Raw genomic sequence first — 23,107 nt, forward strand, 5'->3', positions numbered from 1 at the left:
TATTTTGCTTGTATCATATCGCTACGGACTAGACCCGGCCCGGTCGATGCTGCGACCGGGGCATTCGGCTGCGGTAATGCGGAATTCGCTTCGTGTTGTCGCTTTTTGTGTTTAAACATATGCTTGTAAATTTCAAGATGCGCTCACATTTGTCAAATGGTATTTTTCTACCAAAACTAATGATTCTAGATGACTTTGTACTGTGAAGTCACGTTTTTATATTCCACCTTAGTAAAATCTGCGGTTTTTTTTTTTTTTTTGATTTTTTTGCTGAACAAGTACCTATGTGGACAGCTAGGAGGGTATGTGTAATGTCTACGGTCCATACAAAAGAAAAAAGAATTTATATTAGCATTTGTCCACGGGGAGGGGGGGGGCTTTGGGGGGGGGGGTCAAAATCGTTTAAAATCTATCCACGTGATACGTGGATGGCCCCTCATACTATTCCACTAATAAAATTTTTATCAACAACCTCTATAAATTATTAAAATCCAAAAGATGATCACGAGTGATGATTAAAAGTGAAAATAAAATCCCTTGTTGCAGAATTTTACAAATAAACGTCTGATTTTTGCTTCATTTATTGGGAAAGCTTTAGTAAGTTAGTTGTATAGATTGTACATATAATAGATTTTGAAAATTTTTAAAAAAATGTAATGGATTTTGGATACGTCATCCATTTTATGGATTTTAGTGATTTCATAGATAAGATATTATTCGTTACTTGGCAATAAATGCTTCTGGAAATTGAAAATTTGTAAGCAGAGGCTGTTAAAGGTTTATATGATGGTTTGAGACCCCTCTCTCTTCTGAAAGGGAGGGCTCCCATACAAATGAAACTCAAATTTCTGTATAACTTGAGAACTATTCCAACAAATGGAGCCAAATTTGACATGTGAAAGTTTTCAGGAGCAAGAAAAAATATTTCTATGGGATTTCGCCACCCCTCACTCCGCTGGAATAAAAGACTCTCATACAAATGAAACACAATTTTTTACATAACTCGAGAACTAATCAAGTAAATGGAGTCAAAACTAACATGAGAAGGATTTTGGGGACATGTTTATATGGTGTTTTGATACCCCTCCCACTTTTGAAGCAGAGGGTTTACATACAAATAGAACACAAATTTCAGCATAACTTAAGAACAAATCAAGCAAATGGAATCGAATTTGGAAAAAAAAATTTTTGAAATTTTAAATTTTATTTGAAAAAGGAAATTTTACGGATTTTCCAAAATTTTATCTCAAAGTTATGAAAATTCAGACAACTCTCTAAAATTTGTTTATTGACAACTTTTTTCTAACTTTCGTTATTAATTTGATAAATCGATCTAGGGTAGGGAACATATTTTAAGCAGCTTTAGAAGCCACCTGTGTATTGAGCTGAAATATTTGAAATCTGTAAGGTGAAATACAAACATAAGTATATCAATTTGTTCGCTATCTTTTTCTCTTTCAGCACTTGTTTTCAGATTCTAAAACCGATTTAGCAAACTTTAACAATAATCAATTAAAGTTCCCTATCGAGGGACACTATTGTAATCATCCCGAACCTTTTAAGCAGTTTGCATCTGTTTTGCTGGGGATTTTCTTCAGCACCCAAATAGCACCTGAATAGCTGCAACTTTTTTCGTTTTTTTTTTTAAGATTTTTCTGCGTTGAACGGAATTTTATGTATTCGTAAGAGTTACGTCTTCTGTTAATGCATAGCTGATGGAATGAAGGAATGTAAAAAGGGACGGACTGCGTTGCACACTGTTTGTAGGTACACAGACGAACGTTGTGCACGAAGTACATTAGTTTTTCGTCAACTGTATAAGTACGAGTTGTTACGAATACAGTAGCTCGAAGTAAAATGTTTCATTCCCACTGCCAAGTACAAAATACAATGGACCCGTTCTCAGCGCCGTGAACACGATCTTGACGTAATGTTTAATTTTCTTACCTTGCAAATTATGAAAAGCGTGACTGCAGTTCTACATTTATTCCAAGCAATCAACAAAGTGGCAGCAAAAGTGCTTGAAATAGAATTATTTCTCACTAAATGCGATAACATTTGAATTATCGAGCTTGTTTGAATGATGTTTGAAATCTGTGATTGGGCCATTTAAACCGCCAGTTTCATGTCACAACACAACTCGGGAAAACTTTTAACTTAAAAGAAATTACAAGAAATCGAGAATCAACGCGCGTTATATTCAAATGGTAGTTCGCAATGATCAGAAAATTACCAGCTTTCCAGGTTCCACTATTGTGACAAAACCAATGGCACTTCTTAGCGCCCCGAAATCATTCATTTGAAGTTGTTTGTAAACTCCGGTGCACACTATGGTAAGCTCCGCTTATTCTCTTTAGAGTGATTAGAGTGAGTTGTTTTCAGATGTGGGGTGAGTCTCTCTGTAAGTGGTTAGGACACTTCGGAGTGCAGAAAGAAGCAGTGTGGTGAAAGCATAGCTACACGCAGGCAAATACTGAACGAGAAATGCGCGGTGAATTTTTTCTCCGCTCTTCCCGCATACTGAGGAGAATGACAAGCATGACTTCAATCGAATAATTTTGGGGCGCTAAAAAGTGCTATCGGTGCGTCACAATAATGTCACCGGCAAGCTTGTTTAATTTGTCGTCTATGTGGATTTCTTATTGGCAGGCCCAAACGGCTACAAGCTAATGAGTCAGATTCGGACAGAATCGCTAATATATCCGGGCATATTTATTTGTGCTACAGACACGCCACACAGACGGGGCATCCAAAATCTAGCGCTGTGTAAGGTGATCCCAGAACACCAGTGTGGTCACAAATCCGTTGGAAATTGACCGTAAAACGTAATTCTACGCCAAAAGGTTTTGAAACTTCAGCTTTCATAATTGTTTGTCAAGATAAGTTTTTGAAAAGTGAATATGTAGAATTAACACTTTAGCAATTCCTGGTTGATTTGAAGCGAAATCCGACAATAGTGTTAGGTTTATCCACACACTCCAACGATTTCACATAGTAGTTCAGTGACTTCATATCGCATGATCTTGGTGGCCAACTAACAGGGCCAAAATGAGTGATAAATTGCTCACCTCAATTTATTCCTTAAAACGTCCATTGTTTCGCGTGCTGTGTGGCATACGGTGCCACAAGTTAAGATCTCCCAATTTGGGCTATAAAAAGTCACGGATCATGATCCATATCGTGCGCCGTTGACGGCAACGTTTCGTCCAAAGTCACCTTCAAAGAAAAACGACCCAAATGTTTCCACCAGCCTATAAACCACACCAAACCGTTGCAGGTCGATGGTTTAATGTCCAACAACGAAAATTTGGTGCGAAATTTGGTAAAAATATCGCTTAGTGTGGTTTCACATGGTCGATTATGACAACTATAAAACAGCCGTAACAAGCAAAACTATTTTTTCATAGAGCACGAGCATTTTGATAATAAATTTCTAAGATTTGCAAACGGTTGTTCCTCTGTAAGTCTTTCCACCTTGAAATGACATAGTATACTAAACAATGTTGACTTTAACAGATGGTACTTGGACTCTATTACATACTGCTATAGTGCAACTATCTTGAAAAAAGTCGTGTACTTCATTTGAACACAGAACGGTAGCTGCCGTGCATTTTTTGACCCCGTTATACTTTTATTTCAGCAGTAACTGTCAACCGATTGCTAACAATTTCTCAACAGCCACTGTGCACCAAATATCGATCATTAATCATTACGTCACCTAACGATAAAGTCACTTCATTTGGTAGAAAAAAAAATCAATCATTCTATTACCATCAAACCGACCTAACGTCATTCGTCGGTGAATGTATCATTTCTTTCCGCTATTACACTATTGAGTGTAATCTCTCTATGTAACGCATTATTCATGTAATGTCATACCGCTATAATTAGCTGAAGATCCGTGAAAGGACAAAACATTTTTGTTCGGTTCCTCGTCGCTTTCGATAGGATCACGATCATTTTTATAGATCCGTTTGATCAATATCATTTTCTATAGAAAAAAATAGGTTGATACTTCGTTAGATGGCAATCGCTCCATCCATAGTCAAAAAACGAACATCTTTGTCGCGGCTGCCTAAATGGCACGTTTTCCCGTGCTCGAATATCACTTTCACTGCTATGTAATTGCAGATCGCGAAAAAAAACTCCGCTGAATGCGACGATAAATTACACCTATTTATCGTCTTTTTGCGGGCGAATTTTGATTAGTGCCAGTTCCATTAGACTGCCACCGAACCATCGCCGGTTCAACGATCCGGCGTTTTGGTCAACCGATTTCGTAATTTTGGCAACGTTTTAAAAAGTACACAACGAAAGTAAAAGTTTACTGTGATCGACGACTGCGTTATCAGCTGATCCATGAAGAAAAAGGAGCGCAAACCTAGATGTTCATTCAACTTGTGTCTCTGTGGGGCACATTTCGGGGGCGCTAACTAAAGTGCGAGAAACACAGAGAAAATCGGCTGTGGTGGTGCGGGCGGGCGGCATTGGATGTTGACTAGTATGGCGCCATTCGGTTTGTTTCGAATTGGCCTGCTTTCAACAGTTTTTCGTACAGTTGGTAAAGGTGCGGAATGTGTGAACTTTTCGACTTACAGTTGTGTTATATAATCCGGCACGGCACGGTTGCATTCCGGTTGTTACAAGACACTATTTTTGGCAATATGAACTTATATTTAGATTACCGATTTGTTTTCTTTTTTTTAGTTGGACCTTCTGTTAGGTTGATAATTATCTGTTTTGACATTTAATGCTCTAGCCGAAGAACCACTTCACAGGAAAATGGTCCTCTCGGTAATGATATATTATGTGCATAATTTATGTAATTGTTTCTGAAAAATATTTGTTCGGTCTTAATTCACTTGTAGAGCCTTGATAAAGAATGTATATTATTCGAAACGTCGGTGTAAGAAAAAAATATCGTTTTCTTTTCACATTTTAAAGACTGCGAAACCGAAAGAAACTCCTCTGAGTAAACTATCAGTCGATAAAAAGTATAGTGGGACCTAATGTTATCTAAAAAAATTGAAGTAAGTTAGAGAGAATTAATCGAATACAGCTAAAGTCTGTTGCCTTCTGAATGACCGCAAAATTCAACCTATCGATCTTCGATCGGAGGAAATCCATCTTCATGTCGAGAATAAATCAAAACATTCCATCCATCAAGACAACGCACGGCAGACGCGACATCTTCCTTCCAGCTCTCCGGGGCCAGTCAGAACTGACTTCGTCCATGCCGCCGAAACGCAAGACTGCGCCTGTGACACAGATTCTTTGCGCTGGAAAAAAGCGCAAGTTTCTCACAATCGCAGCTTTTCTCCGGTTATGGCTTACACAAATGCCGGCAGCAGACGTGCATTCCAACGCGCCGGCGTTGTCGTTGTCGCGTGAATACAGCCGTCCCGAAAGCTTCCCGCACCCTTTGGCCGATTCGCTTCCACCCTTGGACAATTGATGAATCGTTTTCGCTGTGGATGCTGCCCCCTGCCCCCGAGGGCCACCCTGAGCGGAATGATGAATGCGAATTCTCAATATTCAATAATTGCTTGTTTGCTTACGCCTTCGGTGGTGCATTTATTTTAATAAAAAATAATAATCGCCATCATCATGCCGCTGGCTGCGGTGCTGTTGAGCAGGGATCCGGCATGACCCCATGGTGCACGTAGAACGATAAAGGTATTGTAACTGCGCAAACGATTATCCACCGAATCGCACTACGAAGCAATTACGCGGGAGTTGTCGCGACACAACGTCGCTACTGATTGAAATCAGTTGCGCGGCCCAACGTTTTGGTTCAAGCTTCGATGTTAGGAAAGGTCAACCATAGACGTAACGACCCTAGCCGCTCTAGCCCTGGCGCTACCAAGGGAGGCGTATTCCGGTGGAGTGTGTGTCATCGTGCCCGATCTACAAGCCGTCTGGCCTAGGAGAGGGCACACACGGGTTGACCATTTATTGTCCAGCGTGGTCGGATGCGAACAAATTTATGCTGATTTATGGAAAAACTAATGCGATCGGATACCGAAGGGTTGACACGGCAGAAATAGTTGCGAATTTCCATACAATTGCGGATTGTTGCACACGGGAAGCGCTGTGCACAGATCACCCCCCGGTGGTCTGACTGAATAAAGAACGGGGCGTATTTTTCTTTTCGTTCAGCCTGTTCTGTTGCGCGGTCATCCTTGTTAAGCTATGCGTGGGTTTATTATTTTTCCAGACTACATACACAAATCGGTTGACACAATTGAAACTGCAAATATACGTCGAATTGTGATAATTATCATAACCATTAAATTTAGGATAGACATGTTAATTATCAAAAATTGTAATTTTTTTTATCACTTCCAATAGTAGTCGAAATCTTAGTCTGAAAATACAAGAACTGCATATTCGTGATAGATTGTGAATGCGTATTAGCGGAGATGCTGAAAGCCCCCGGAGTAGAAAAATAAACATTTATTAGTGCAACATGAGACAAATTAGTTCCATTCCATCCAACAATTTTTTTCAACACAACTGCACTAAATCAATGCTGGAAAGGTTTCAAAAGACGGTACATGAAAGCATAACGAGTTCTGGTTGAGAAACTTACACAAACTTCAATGGAAAAACATGTACCACTTTTGTTCTATGGGAAAAATAATGACAATTAGAAAACGTTGAGAGCAAAAGTGGTATATGTCCAGTCTAAGCATGAAGGATGCATTATAGCTCTCTAATCTGAGGACATAGAACATTCATGTCTTCAGCAGAGTTGTCCAAGTGATTGAGTACTATTGAATGATGATCTGTTTGTTAAGAAATTCTGTCTCTTCGTGGCGCTAGTGTATATGTATTTGGTAACAGTATACGATTCGGTACTGAAATAGGTGAAACACTAGCGGCACGTAGTGAGAAATTTCCAAAGCAGACAGATCTTCATCTGAAGGTACTCAATCACTTGATCAACTTTGCTGAAGATATGATTGTTTTATATCCTAAGATCCTCAACTTACAATTCATCTAACATGCACAGACTGGACATGTACAACTTTTGCTCTCAACGAAATAGTGATTATGTTATTTACCAAAAATTGTTTTGGCTATAACATTGGTTTAGGTTATCAGATCTCGGTTTTTCTTGGATATTCTAGTACATTATTGCGTTCTGCATCAATTTATGCAAAAAACCCAAAAAGTGTGAAAATAGCACATGCACCACTTTTGCTCTCAACGGCTCAATTATGAGTTACATTTCTTATGATTTGGGATTTCGAGAAGCGAACGTATTAACAAAAAAAACGGAAGAGGTTTGACTTCCACCGAGACGCTACAGGCTGCCGCAAATGCAGTGAGGAAGGCTAACTGAATTGTCCTTCCGTAATAACAATGGTCAATTTACCCCACACCCTGACCAATTTACCCCACCTGAGGGGCTAGTTGGACAAATTGACATCAACTCAAAAAACATAAAATATCCGCAAAATCGTAAACTATTTTGAGTCGGTCATATTTTTTCTAGAAGCTACAGACTTTACGCAACATTTTCATGTAATGAGTTTTTACCATAATATTCCCTTCAAAAAGTTAGAGAACATTTTGGCCAAAAATGACCAACTAGCCCCGCTCTACCCTACTCGCTAACGAATATTTTCCTGCAGATACTACTGAACTGTAGTAATTTTAAGTCACTTCATTTTCCCACCAAAAGGTTACTTGTTCTCCGACACTCTTCATCAGGATACACAGGCAAGCAAAGGGGGTTTATCCATTCCAAATGTATAATTTATGCCTGTAGCTGTTGAATACGCGCTGCAATAGGTGGTAATTTTGCCCTTACTTTTCTCTCGGTGAATCGAATTCCTGCCGATGATGCGCGATAGAAACTCGAAACCCGACCACCCCGGATCGGTAACCCGGTACCTCCGGACCAGCATGAACCACCAATCGTGCCGGGAAAAGAGAATGCTGCGAACACTCCTTTCGGTGTTTGATTAAATTAACGCTCGATGCAAACCCAATCGAGCCCATCGCTGCGGTTGGTCTTCTCAATGTCTGTATTATGATCGCCGCCAGCATATTTTAGAAACACTCATACACACCTGACGTACACCGGGAGCCCCATAATTGCGCAGATCATCCATCGAAATACTTTACGGGCTTTCCCCTATTCCGGTGGATATGTGGGAGGGTCTGATTATTCGACAATTTACGGTTAGATTGGCAGTCTGTTGGCGAGCAAAGGGTAGTGATATAGTAGTGAAAGACAGCTCTAATGAAGGCTTTGGGAACCAGGAACAACAGCAGCAACGCTTTCTGCAAGAGAATTACCGACCAGGGACTACGACAATAAAAAAATCCCAGTCATGTTGCTCGTGAAGTCGTTTGGAGTGTTCACGACGAAGCGTCATCATCATCAAAACGTCGTGAAATTGCGGAAATGCTAAATGAGCAACAGACTGAGACGTCTGCATGCATATGTTGGCATTTACTGACCAAGGCCCAGCTCAAAAAAACAGTCTTGACGAACCTATCGAGGCAAAGAAGAAATTTGCCTGTAAAATGATCCGAAACTTTGAAAACAACCAGCTGCATCATTAGGTAATTTGTGCAGCATCCGGATTGTCGAGAATTGTTTGCAATCGGGTAACGCACGAAGAAAATCCTCCACATTTACCGGCTGTGTGTGTGTGTGTTTGTGTGAAGCTGTTGTTAACAACCCCGGAATTTTCCTGCAGCGGAGAAAGGTAGCCGTTAATGATGAATTATCGCGCTGTTGTCGGCGCTTGCAGCAGGCCATCGCATCGATTGGGGTGTTGCATCAGTTGCAAAAGCCGTTTAGCGCAACAGCGAGCGTAGAATTTGAACGCAGGAAGTGTTCGTAATTTACTGGCATGTGGTGCGCGATTTGGCGTAAATTGGAAATTTACTTTCACCGGCGGACCGAGAGTGTGAGAGACTTTCAATTGGACTCGACGATGGCTTAGGTAATGCTTGTCAGTGTCTTGACCATCGAAGCGTTTTGGTTATGGAGACGATCTCCATTGTCAATATAGCTGAAACAGCTGATTTTGTTTTCGAAGGTTACAAGTAAATCGTGTTTCATTTTCTCTATAGAATACCCAACAGAAAGATTCGCATACTACGCAAAATCTAGTTTTTGAATAACTCGTTCTGTTACGACGCAATATTTACATTTTTGCGTGATTCGTTCGTTCTTTAGTTCGGTAAAAAGAAGCTTAATTTAATATTTTGTTTACGAAATGCTGAGCTAAAAACCCGCTCGAACATGCAGATTATTTTTTTTTTTAAATAGAACGAGCGTATAAATATTAATGGAATTCAGAATAGTCTCAAAAGCGGTGGAAAGCAACAATGATATAAAATTTGCTTTTCATTTTGTTGGTTCGATCGAAAAAAGTTTTTTTTTTTTGCTGACCGGTTCAATCTTGTTTAGTTCAACACACAGTCTTTACAGTCTGGAATTCAGTGAAGGAATTAGAACTAAAACGGGACAGCAAATTTCCCTGAAAACTGTGAAGGATTTAGTTTCGAGTCACCCGTGCATCAAATTAAAAAATCAATAACTCATAGACGGAATAAAACGGACTCAAAGTTTAAAAATTTAAACTAGACGAAAATGTTTTCAAAAAATTTTATCTTGCAGGTGAATTGCTAACAAAAATCGGAAAAACTATCTCTGGATGACGATATTTTTTCCAATTTCAACGTAGAATTACGTCTTACGGCAATATTCTGGGATGCAAATATAAATACCGAAAACATCGAGAACGCGCAGTGTCACAAAAATTGTCGAATTTTAAACGCTATAACCAGGCTTGTTGTTTCTCCTCAGAGAATCACTAGCGTGTAAAAGATTTTCTTTCACTGCGAAAACAACTGCTCTCACACTGGTGGGCAAGCGCGCCCTCGAAGAGAGTAGCGAATCGTGTGTATCTGAGGAGCATGCAAAAAACACTGCGGAGAATTCTTAAATATCTCTCCAGAGAGATAATAAACCGGTGTGAGCTTTCACACACGAAACGACATCACGCTCAATAACTACACAACAGAGCTCATTGCAGTGCCTTTACTGTTTGTCTCTAAGCATATATCAAATGAGGGGAGCATCTAGGCCGGAAATTAGATTGCGTTGTTTATTTTGCATCTTGAAACTTTAAATAAATATAATAAAAAAAAGAACACAACATCTCAGTAGTGCACACCGTTGTGTACTTCTGTGTATTTTCACTACAGTGATTCACCATTCTTGTTCTAACTCAGCTGTGGTAAAAGCAGCAAGTGTATTAATGTTTCTGCGGGGCAAAAAATGGGTGGTGAATATTCACTCTACTCTTTCCACATATTGAAGAGAATAACAAGCCTGCTTAAACCTCAGCAAATATTGAACGAACTTGATTCATTCTTGCAGTAACCGATTGTAGAATTAGCTAATCGTCCACCAAAATATTGTGCTATTGGAAAATGAAGAGCCTGCTTTTGAACCAATCAACCAGTCAAAGCTGAAAACAGGGATAAACACCATCCAATATGGGTATTTCTGTAACTGAAATGATATCCAGAGGCCGAAAATCGACCCCTGACCAGTGATAAAAAGAGACGAATATGGCTCACTCGTCGCTTTACTTTCAGCAGCACAAATCATGGTTTCTACAGATTGCGAATAAACTTTAATCCTCTTAATGGGTAACGAAACTCTTGGTTGAAGCATTGCTTTCTCGAAGAAAACAGATATATAATTAGGCTGTAACAGCCAGCGAAGTAAGTCGCGCGTTGTGTTTTCTCTCATATAGGGGAGAGATGTTAGCAACAGGAGAATATAACGCTGACTGAGCTGCATTAGAAGTGTGGGGCGGTGAGAGGAAAAGTGTGATGAAAAGGACTACTTCAGCTGCGAATTGCAGCCTGCGATTGAGTTGAGTAAGAGTAGAATAGAGATGTTAAAAAAATCACGATCATCAGCCAAATGGTTATGAGTTGATCGGGCTCATTCTTTTGACATTAAAGTTTCTGACATAAAAATAAAGATACAAGATAGTCTGTTATAATCTTAGAGCTAGGGAAATTTGAAAGAGAGTTTTTACTACAAATTCCCGCTTCAGACCAATTGATTGATTCTAATCGAGTGTATTCTTCTAACTTATGCAATTCTATGTTAACATTGCAGTCGTTTCTCATTCACAACCATTTCAACATTTTTAAATTCATACACTTAATTTGATACTGAACTACCTTACTCTTGGGAAAGACCCGCAAATTAGATTTTCAAAGGCATAACACTATTGTTTGATCTACACAGTAAAAAAATTTACATTTGTTTAAATGCACATAAATGGAGCATTGATACCATATAATATTTCGCATGCATATTCACATGCAATATAAATGAATATATTGTTAATTTGCATGTATATTTATATTCAAAGCTTCAAGTTTATATCACTTTACGTACAAATTTACATGGTTTAAAACGATTCTGTATTGTGCGTTATTAACGGTGTAAATTGTATATGTTTTTCACTTTATAAGCTAGAAACCGTTATGTGCTTTCAATTGTATTAAATGGAAATTTCATTTTTTGGTACTGTGTAGCGTTTCCATTATTTCATTTTATTGTACTTTGTTGATGTTTTCACAAAAATTTCTTACAATAAAAACCTCGTACTTGATTTAACCCGTAGATTTTATGGGTATTACTCAATGACAACTAATCTATCAATGATAAATATAGAAAAATTCCTTAATCTACCGTATTATTTTTATCGTGCATCAAAAAAAACTGAACACCTCTTATTTTAAAATATGTGTGTATAGTATTATTTATTATTAGTATATAGTACAATTTTGACATTTGCTCTTCAGTTATGAAAATGGCGTCGAAGCAAGAGAAGCAGCCATCAAAATTTTGCTCGCGCATTGCGAAAATCCAAACTACTCGCACGCCATGTTGACAAAATTGTTGAATGTGGCCAAATCAACCGTCATCATCGTAATTAAATCACAAGGGATGTGTGTAAATTCATGGCCGCAGGGTGGCGTAGAACTACATAAGGTTGTTTGTTACATTAGTTGAATTAAATATGTTTAAAATTTTGTGCAAAAGGAGTTGAAGTGCTGCCGAATTTGTATTTGCACATGTTAATACGACATCTGAAAAGGAATGGATCGAACACTATGCAGCGCAAACAAGTTTCAACAGTCGAAGCGCATGAGGAAAAAACTTCTAATGATAGCGCGAAACGAGAAAATATCAAATCTTCAATATTGTTTGTTTGGTTATCCTGAAAAGGACAGTTTGTTGTTAAATTGAAAATCTTATTGCACCGACAACGGCATCGGATCATCTGTTTTATTATAAGGAAGGAAGCAGAATACAGTCATACCTCGATATAAGGCAACTTTATTTTTATTTTCGTTACGTTATATCGAATTATGTTATATCAAAGCAAAAAAAAAATTTTTTAATTAATGCAAGAATGTCAACGGTTACTCAAAAATGCGCGAAAACCTATTTTCCGTACCCTATCAGTATTTTTAAACCATTCTTATGCCCATTAGAAATATTTTCAGAAGGAAAAAAAATATTTTTTTCAATTGATACAAGAGGTCACTCAAAGATGCGTGAAAACCTATTTCCCATCACCTATCAGTATTTTTGAACCATTCTTATGCCTATTAAGAGAAAATTTCAACAAGCAGAAAACAAATTTTTTTTCTAATTGATACAAGACTGTGAATTGTTACTGAAGGATGCGTGAAATGAAAACCTATTTCCCACCACCCATTATTATTTTTAAACCTTCCTTATGCATATTTTGGGAAATTTTCGCATTGGTTTCATTGGTTTCAAAACATACTACAAACTTTTTTTCGAAGCAATTTATAGCCTAAAAACAGTTGCTGTATCATTTATTTTCAATTTCAATACATTTTGAAAAGTTACGTTATATCGAGTTACGTTATATCGAGGTTGCCTTATATCGAGGTATGACTGTATTTTAAAATTTTGTGAACATTTGATTCAAATAATATTACACCCAACGCAAACGGGGAATATTTTATTACTTTTGGGAAATTTTTTATTACTTTTTGTGTCTTATGACTGCGCATTATACACAAAAAGTAACAAACAAAAAGTAATAAAAATTATGACGGCCACACGCTTGTATGTGTTTCTGCAGGAGAACATACAGCCAAGCACCGCAATGCATGTGTTGGCAAGACTTCACTCGCTGCATTTGTATTGATGCAACGATCTGGTTCATTTTTGTCTCCCTTCATCCACACATAAACAGAATCTCAACCGTCAACCTCAAATGTCCAATTAGAAACACTTTCGTTTCGTCCCCCTGTTTTTACTTGAAATGGAAATATGTAATACTGTCTGACCAGAGTTGCCGAAGTGGCGAATATTGTTCTGGATGGGCACGAGTTTTGTATATTCAAACAGGTCCAAATGAGTTTCCATGAACCAATGAGTATGTGTTTTGGATAGCTTGCAAGAAAGCGAATGTTTTTATTTTTCTCTAACGCAGTTTACAGATCGTGATGTCATTTTAAGGCGCATTTCAAGTCTTTGAAATCATCAACGTTTGCATACTCTATGACGGGGAAAATGTTGCTTGGCAGCTCTTGTCATATTTTTTCGCTACTCCGTATGCATACAACGAGCGAACTAATACACGCCCACCGGGTAAATTGGAGATTGAAAAAACTTGTAACATGTGCAATTTATGCGACGGTGTGTGATTTTTTTGACTTGAGGTGGAAAGAGAGCATCTTTCGACAGAAAAAACGTTGCATGTGGTTGAAACGACCATTATTAGATAGTCGTACTCTCATAACACGTGCTGAATATATGACAGCATGTGTTGTTACTTGACTGGGGAAGAATTTCATTGCTTTTTAAGTAATGGATTTGTTACCTAAAAGGTAATTTTGCGCTATTGCTTCAAAGTAATAAGGAAAAGTTTTGCGTGTATCAAATCTCAATAAGGTACATTTTGATAACTGAGGTGGCAGGCTGTTTTCATACTGGAAATCGGACATTTAGCAGAAATTTGATTGCCAGAACCTAGAATGCTTGTGTAGTTGTTGCTACTGCTTTCCACTGCCGCTGCTGCTGCTGCTTAGTAAAGACTGCCGTAGTTGCTGTCCAGAACTAATATGACTAGTTAAGACAAAAGCAGGCTCTTTTTTTGTTCATCTATAATTTATTTGACACGGCACAAATACAATTTAATGTTTAACGGCGCCAATTATATCTGGTAGCTTACTTTCTAAAGTATCTTAATAACTAAAAGCAAATTTTTTATCCTCGCTGCCGACTACGAGCTGAAACTAAATGTAACTTAAAGCTATAATATTTTGCATTAAAAGCACTGGTTTACTGTATGATGGTTTTCATTGCCATAGGTAAGCACATGTTCCGCTGCTGGGCCAAGATATTACGGACTGGCATATTGGGTTGTCTCCCTCGGGCCTTGAGAGTATCGTGCGGGTCTGATTGCTGTTTCCGGATCCGGGGTCTTAACGTGTTCTTGTCGTTAGGCTGGATGCAGGCGGAAGGGGGTAGGACTAAACTGGGGCGTGGATGGATTTCAGGAAAACGTATATAAGGGACATGTAGGATAGGTCACGGTCGCCAAGACATCACGAACAGGAACAGCCGACTGCCTACCTTCGGCCTGCAGGGAAGCTATTAATTTAGACCTGGCGTCACGGTGTACAGGGCATGACCAAACAACGTGCTCTATGGCGTGATAACCTTCACCACAGGCACAGATACCACTTTCCCCGAGCCCAACACGACGGAGATGCGCGTCAAATCTATAGTGATTGGACATAAGCCGGGACATCACGCAAATGAAATCCCGACCTACATCCAACCCCTTGAACCACGGGTTCGTCGATACCTTGGGGATTATGGAATGTAACCACCTTCCCAGTTCCCCTCTGGTCCAAGCATTTTGCCAACTGATGATCGTATTCTGACGTACAAATGAGAAAAATTCATTAAAGGCAATTGGTCTTTCATAAATTCCACCGTTTGTTGCGCCCACCTTAGCCAAAGAGTCCACTTTCTCATTGCCCGGTATCGAGCAGTGAGAAGGGACCCACGCTAAGGTAATCTGATACGATTTTTCGGATAAAGCACTCAGATGTTCCCGTATTTTCCCCAGGAAATACGGAGAGTGCTTAACATCTTTCATCGATCGGAGAGCCTCAATGGAACTGAGACTGTCCGTAAAGATGAAATAATGGTCCGTGGGCATTTTTTCGATAATCCCTAGGGTGTACTGAATTGCAGCCAATTCTGCGACGTAAACAGAAGCAGGATTATCAGGCTTATGGGAGACGGTTAAATTGTTATTGAAAATACCGAAGCCAGTGGACCCATCAAGAAGTGATCCGTCAGTGTAGAACATATTGTCGCAGTTGATGTTTCGATGTTTATTGGAAAAAATTTTGGGGATCTGCTGCACGCGTAAATGATCCGGGATTCCACGAGTTTCTTCTATCATGGATGTATCGAAAAACACAGTAGAATCAGAAGTATTTGATAAGTCGACACGATTTGGAATATTCGAAGAAGGGTTAATATTATGGGACATGTGATTGAAATACAATGTCATAAAACGGGTTTGAGAATTAAGTTCGATTAACCTTTCAAAATTCTCAATCACAGGACGGTTCAAGACCTCACATTTGATAAGAATGCGAGAAGACAGGCTCCAGAAGCGGTTTTTCAATGGTAGTACTCCAGCTAAGACCTCCAAACTCATCGTATGGGTCGACTGCATGCAACCCAAGGCGATACGCAAACAACGATATTGTATTCGCTCCAGTTTGATCAAATGTGTGTTTGCTGCGGAGCGGAAGCAGAAACACCCGTACTCAATGACAGACAATATCGTTGTTTGGAAAAGCCTTATAAGGTCTCCTGGGTGGGCTCCCCACCATTGTCCGGTTATTGTACGAAGAAAATTCACTCTTTGTTGACATTTTTCCATCAGATACCTAACGTGACAACCCCAGGTGCCTTTAGAGTCGAACCAGACACCAAGATATTTGTGTACCAAAACCTGAGAAATCGTTTTACCCATTAATTGTGTTTGAAGCTGAGCAGGTTCATGCTTCCTAGAAAAAACTACTATCTCAGTCTTCTCCGGAGAGAATTCGATACCTAGCTGTAAAGCCCAAGCAGACAAATTGTCCAAGGTATCTTGCAATGGTCCTTGCAAATCGGCAGCTTTGGCTCCTGTAACAGAGATTACACTGTCGTCTGCAAGTTGTCTTATCGTGCATGAATTTGCCAGACATTCGTCGATGTCATTTACATAAAAGTTGTAAAGAAGGGGGCTTAAACATGAGCCCTGGGGAAGACCCATGTAGCTAATGCGAAAAGTTGCCAAATCGCCGTGCGTAAAATGCATGTGCTTTTCGGACAACAAATTGTGCGAAAAATTGTTCAAAATTGGAGAAAATCCTTGTCGGTGAAGTTTACCCGAAAGAATGTCAATAGAAACGGAATCAAAAGCCTCCAAGAACGCAGACGCCATTTGTTCTTTGCGAGCATACGCCAGCTGAATATCTGTTGAAAGCAACGCAAGACAATCATTCGTCCCTTTGGCACGGCGGAAGCCAAATTGAGTATCTGATAGTAGACCATTTGATTCGACCCAGTGGTCTAAACGACGGAGTATCATTTTTTCCATCAATTTCCGGATACAGGATAGCATTGCAATCGGCCTATAAGAGTTGTGATCAGAAGCTGGTTTCCCTGGTTTTTGGATGGCGATCACCTTCACTTGCCTCCAATCCTGCGGTACAATGTTTTGCTCCAGGAACTTATTGAACAAGTTCAACAAGCGCCTCTTGGCATTGCCGGGTAGATTCTTCAACAAGTTGAATTTGATTCTATCTAACCCAGGCGCGTTATTGTTACAGGACAGGAGGGCAACTGAAAATTCTGCCATCGTAAAAGGTGATTCTATCGCGTCGTGGCCCGGAGACGCATCGCGAACAATGTTTTGCTCAGGAACAGAGTCCGGACATACTTTCCTGGCAAAATCAAATATCCACCGACTTGAAGACTCCTCGCTTTCGTTGACCGTTACGCGATTCCGCATTCTTCGGGCTGTGTTCCAAAGAGTGCTCATCGATGTCTCCCTCGACGTCTCGTTCACGAACCGACGCCAATATTCGCGTTTCTTTGCTTTAGCCAGGCTTTTAAGCTTGGTATTAAGCTCCGAGTACTGTATATAGTCGTCGGGTATACCTCCCTTCTGGAAGGCCAAAAACGCGTCGGATCTTTGCGTGTAGACATCGGAGCACTCTTTGTCCCACCACGGAGTTGGAGGCCGCTCTTTGATCGTTACGCCGGGATATTTCTTCGTTTGGGCTTGCAACGCGGCGTCGAGGATTAAGCCCGCGAGAAGGTTGTATTCTTCATGTGGTGGGTGATGTTGAATCGATTCGACCGCTTTTGAAATCATTTCCTCGTATAACTTCCAATCGACATTCCGTGTGAGGTCATACGGAATGTCAATTGGTCGCATGCGAGTTGAACCGTTTGTAATTGAAATAAGAATAGGCAGATGGTCGCTACCGTGAGGATCGAGGATTACCTTCCATGTGCAATCCAACCGTAGCGACGTCGAACATAAGGATAGATCCAAAGCGCTTAAGCGCGCTGGAGGTTTCGGGATACGTGTCATTTCACCGTTGTTTAAAATAGTCATGTCGAAGTCATCGCAAAGGTTATAGATTAAAGAGGAGCGGTTATCATTGTAAGGGGAACCCCAAGCCACACCATGAGAGTTGAAGTCTCCCAAAATTAAACGTGGCGAGGGAAGAAGTTCTATTAAATCAAAGAGCAACCGTTGCCCAACCTGTGCTCTGGGAGGAATATATATTAAGGCAATACAAAGCTCTTTACCTTGTATTGTCATTTGACATGCGACAACTTCGATGCCTGGAATCGAGGGGAGGTTAATACGATAGAAAGAATAGCACTTTTTAATCCCTAAAAGTACTCCTCCATATGGGGTGTCTCGATCAAGGCGAATAATATTAAAATCATGGAAGTAAGCCAAGTTTCACAAAGGGAAAATGCATCGCATTTGTTTCTATTTATTAAAACTTTGAATGAATCAATTTTTGGTAAAATACTTCTACAATTCCACTGTGAGACAGAGATAGAATCCTTCATATACGCAGTTGAATTAGGCATCGAAGGATACAATCGCTGCAAGGAGGGGCCATTGGGCAGTCAACTGCTTCAAAAATGATCTAACTGTTGGGAGGAATGCTGTAAGAAAAATTTTAATTGGATCGGGTACATTGAAAGTTTCAAAAATCCAGTCCACAATGTCAGAAAATTTCACTAATCCAGAGTTTGTTTCATCAACTGGGTGTGCAAAAGGAACAACTGGGGTTTCAGATGTTCCTGGTAGTGCTGGAAACTCCTTCTGGGACTTTAAATTTGCAAGCCCAGGAGGAGTTTGCTTCGGTTTTTCCGCAGCACTGTTTGGTTTGATTGTAACTTTCATTTCACTTTGGGAAATCTTAGGACCTTTTCGGGGAAGTTTAAGAGAGGAAATATTTTTCCTCTTTCTAGACGCCCCAGGATTGGCATAAGATGTCCCCGCTGGTGAATCGTCAGAATCGGTTTCATCAGAGGACAACAGATCAAAGGTGTTCGATGTTATGGTAGAAGTGGTCACGGTCTTCTTCAGCATCTCAGCGTAAGATCGCTTTGAACGCTCCTTAAGTGACCGCTTGATTTTAACTCTGCGCTGCATGTACACCGGGCATGTGGAGAGCTCATGCTGATTTTCCCCGCAGTGAATACATTTTTCAGCATTTACACTGCAAGAATCGTCCGCATGAGTTTCTCCACACTTGCTACATCGTGCCTTATTGCAGCAGTAGGCGGCTGTGTGGCCTAGCTGCTTGCAATTGGTGCAATTCATAACACGGGGTACATACAATCGCACAGGCAGACGAACCCGATCGATCGAGACGTGGCTAGGGAGAGCAGATCCGGCAAACGTAACACGAAACGAGTCTGACGGAGTGTACACTTTTGTGCCGTTGACAAGAGACACAGACCGCAATTGCTTGCAATCTATGATCTTTACTTTTACGTCGTGACACAAAGCATTTTTGAAGCAGCCAAAACCGCTTGCCAAGATACACTCGACCGACAGACTCGAATCGGTTATGACACCGTCGATCTCCACGTCTCGTGCGGGTATATAAACGCGATACTCGCGTGTGAAAAGCTCGGAGTGAGCAATAGCGTTGGCCTGTTCCAGGTCGCTGACCACGACACGGAGCTTGTTGGGTCTGACCTTGGAGATTTCGGTCACGGCCTTGTGCCCCTCCGTCAGGTCTTTCGAAACCTGCAGGATGTTTAACGGTTTCGATTTCGGTCCTGCTTTTGGCCGAAAGAAAACAGTGAAGCTGCCCTGAGATCCGTCCGGGTAAAGCCTGGGGCGAGGGGGGACTGGAGAATTAACAGAGGAAAGGTTGGCAGGAGGGACAGGGTCGGCGGGGTTCGGGGATGGTGGCACGGGAGGCGAGGGATCTACATCCATCGCGCTAAATCTAGCGCACTAGCGCCGACAGAACACGTACCTCTTTACTTCTCCTTTCAGCAGGGTTGGTTGTCCGAACGGTCGAAGCTGCAGCCGTTACAGCCAGCAGCACCAATACAGCAGCTCCAAACAGCCACCAGCAGCGAGCCGGGTGTGTGATCACTCAGCACAGCGACACAACTCGCTGTCAACTGTTGGCTTCTTCTTTTTCCTCCTTTGTGTTGAGATTCTCGTCCACTGCTGTAGCACAAATCACTTAGCAGCCAAATCGGCTTACGCACCAGCAAACAGCCACGATGCGAAACAGTTGCACAAAGGCGGGCGACCTTGAACCTTCACTCGACCAGGCAAACAATGCCAACACTCGCTCGCGCGTCTTTTGTTTTATATTCTATCGGAGCGATCACCAAACACATCCGATACTGATGCGTGTTCGGCACAGAATGAAAGCAGGCTCTTATATAGATAAATTTTCAGTTTACATCCATATGTATCCGAACTTCCTGAGAGACGTAGTTCTACGTTAAAAGTCAAAAGAGAACGTTTGTCGACTGCCAAGAAGGACAGGATCGGGGGGAAATCGAGATCCGGAGGCCGCAAAAACGACGAAAAGAGTGGCCAGCAGTTTCAAGCGGAATTCCAAGGTTTCCGTCCGAGATGTCGCAAGCAAGTGGAAGTGTCGTCTACAACTGTGAATTGAGCTAAGAAACGAACTGGACTGTCGACTTACAAAAAGGTGGTGACTCCAAATCGTGACTATAAGCAAAGACAACGATCGCGAAAGCTTAACGGGAACTTGCTGACTTTATTGCGTGGTAAAGGATAATGAAGCTTACGTCAGGGCAGGCTTTAAATAGCATCCTGGACGGAAATATTATACGAGAGCTGGAAGAGGAAAGGTGGCAAATATTTCCAAACCAATTTTTGACCGTCCTACTCTTTAAGAATGGTTGATGTCCGAACTAGGGTTTGCAATCCCGGGAACGATTTCCCGGGAAATACCTTTTCCCGGGATTCCCGGATCCCGGGAACAGAAATATTGATTCCCGGGATCCCGGGATTCCCGAGTTCCTCGAAAAATTTCGCAAGATTCACTATAGTTTCCTAAATACCCCATCAAAACGCGAAACTGACGTCGTCAAAATGTATAGCAGCTAGTAGCACTAAAGTGGGCATCAAACGAGGCAAATATTTGCTTAAAATGGGTCGTGGCAGATAAAAAATCATGGCACATAAAAAATCATTTTTGCAGGTTCATTACGTAAGCATGCAAATGCTCTGAAATTGTCTAATTTTGAGTCGTATTGAACTGATTATTTAGTATTCCATCGTTCCTTCCGGATGGTCTCATTCTTTCACAGAAGCCAACTGGCCAAAGGTTCCAGTTATCAATCCAAATTTTTAAATGAAATCCTACTACCTTATCAATTGTGATACCATCTCCAAAATGGTTCGAAATATTTTTCTGCCAATGGAAACGCAGTTTATTTTTTGAAAATAATTCGCATCGAGTAATGGCATAGTAAATATATTTGATAAGCGAAGAGGCTTTGCAGAATTTTGAGCAAATATTTGCCATAGTGTAATAGTATAGCATAAATATTAACCCGAAGAATGATTTGCCCAAAAAGTACGTACCATATAGCAAATATTTACCTCGTCTAATACCTGCCAAACACTCAGCTTTCTTTTCAACAAACTTACAGTATTGGACACTCCAGTTTCTAATGAAATAGAGCTAGAGCTGGAATCGATGATTTAGAAGCATTGTAGAAAACATACACCAGCGGTGGTGATTCAGCGTACTTGAGTAAAGTTTCATAGATAGAAATTTATTTGAGCTTAACGGAAAACTGTCAGCCGATCTGAAGCGATTGTTTAACGACCCTGAAATTAAAACCCTGAAAATTTCTCTTCTACAAAAATCTGCAACAAAATCGATCACGAATTTCTGATGTGAATTTGAACAACTCTTGTTTTTTAATTCCTTTTTATGCGCACTGATTTCTAAACGATTTTTTCGTTATTTTCTATTAACAAACTTTGTTTAAAATATAATTTTAGCTAAGAATATGTACCATTCCCGGGATCCCGAGAATTCCCGGGAAATGAGATTTTTCATTCCCGTTTCCCGGGAATATTGCAAACCCTAGTCCGAACCGAAACAAATAATTCAAGGATTTCCGGAAATAATATCAATTGTGATAAAGTTCTGAGACTCATCGAGCCACTTAGAACAATGACATAAATATAAAATGATAAGTTCTATTTTATTCACTTTGCAGTGAATATTTTAAACAAACTGCTACAAACTGAGACATATAAATCGTAATTTATAAATGTCGCTTGTCTTGATGGCAAATTAGGATCAAGGTCATTCTCGTAAATGTTGCATGAATTTAAAAAAAAAACTAACGAAATACACGTACGACATATCTCATTTTGCTCCTTTTCTATCCAATGTACCAGATATAAGCACAATTCTGGGAGTGTTAGCCCAAAGCTAGACAGTCTAAATTAACACACCCCAAACATTGACGCTATCTAAAGTGAGCGCTATTTATGGTCAATAAAATCTGCGCAGATTTCGGCCTCACGCCGATAAACCGCTTTACAATCTGTCCACTGCACGGCTTTCGAAAAGCTAAGCATCATAAATCTTTGAAAGTATTGCTCATGTGTTGCTGACCCTCCGATCGCAAAAAGAACTGGAGTGATTTCTCATGCCGTTCAACAACTAACGCAATCGTCAATCTCACTCGACAAGAAAGCAAACCAGAATCCGCAGATGATGTACGCGGTTTGGTCTGCTGGTTAAATAAATGAAATTCTAAACAAACGGCATATTTTATTAATAGCCAGTAAGCACAAAAAACAACCTAACCAACAACATGCGGTCTGTTTCGTTCTCGAGGGAAAGTGAACAGGGCGGGATTGCATGCTGTGTTCCTGGAAAACAAACAATACCGCCATACGCCGGATGCAGCTGGTTGCATACGAGACGGCGACTAATTAAGCGGTAAAGCTTTGTTAGACCTGCTCCGTTTGCTTTGCCCGTGCGGTATGCACCGATAATTTTAGCATCAAACTCAACATAGTAGTTCTCGCTACCGGGATTGATTGAACTATCCAAAAATATGTTCCTTCACAAACGCGAACAACCCTCAGCGCAATTTAACAACAACAACGTTTTCACCACACTCCGTGAGACATTCTTCGCATCAAATATTTGACCTTGAGAAACTCCTAATTCGTCGCACGCTATTTTAGGGATCGCCTCCAGGACCGGCCAAACGAGACACATTAATGTTAATCTTCGCTTCATAGCATAAGTTCGTTATCATTATGCGTTCCTAACTTTGATCAGTCCATCTAGCAGCTCGCGGCTTAGCACGGATTAACTTTTCGTTCGATAACCGAAACTAATTTAATTGCCACGATTGATACTCTGGCCGGACTGGCGGCGCGCTTGGCTACCCGACTGTCAACAGCATACTCGAAGA

The 23,107-nt window shown here is 40.5% G+C and overlaps 1 protein-coding gene across 40 annotated transcripts in view; it reads right to left on the bottom strand.

Moving 5' to 3' along the window:
- Positions 1 to 23,107, bottom strand: part of LOC129721789 (dystonin) — a 293,217-nt gene that overhangs the window by 112,045 nt on the left and 158,065 nt on the right. The window lies entirely within an intron of this gene.

The sequence above is a fragment of the Wyeomyia smithii genome, chromosome 2, assembly GCF_029784165.1.
Source record: "Wyeomyia smithii strain HCP4-BCI-WySm-NY-G18 chromosome 2, ASM2978416v1, whole genome shotgun sequence".
Lineage (NCBI taxonomy): Eukaryota > Metazoa > Arthropoda > Insecta > Diptera > Culicidae > Wyeomyia > Wyeomyia smithii.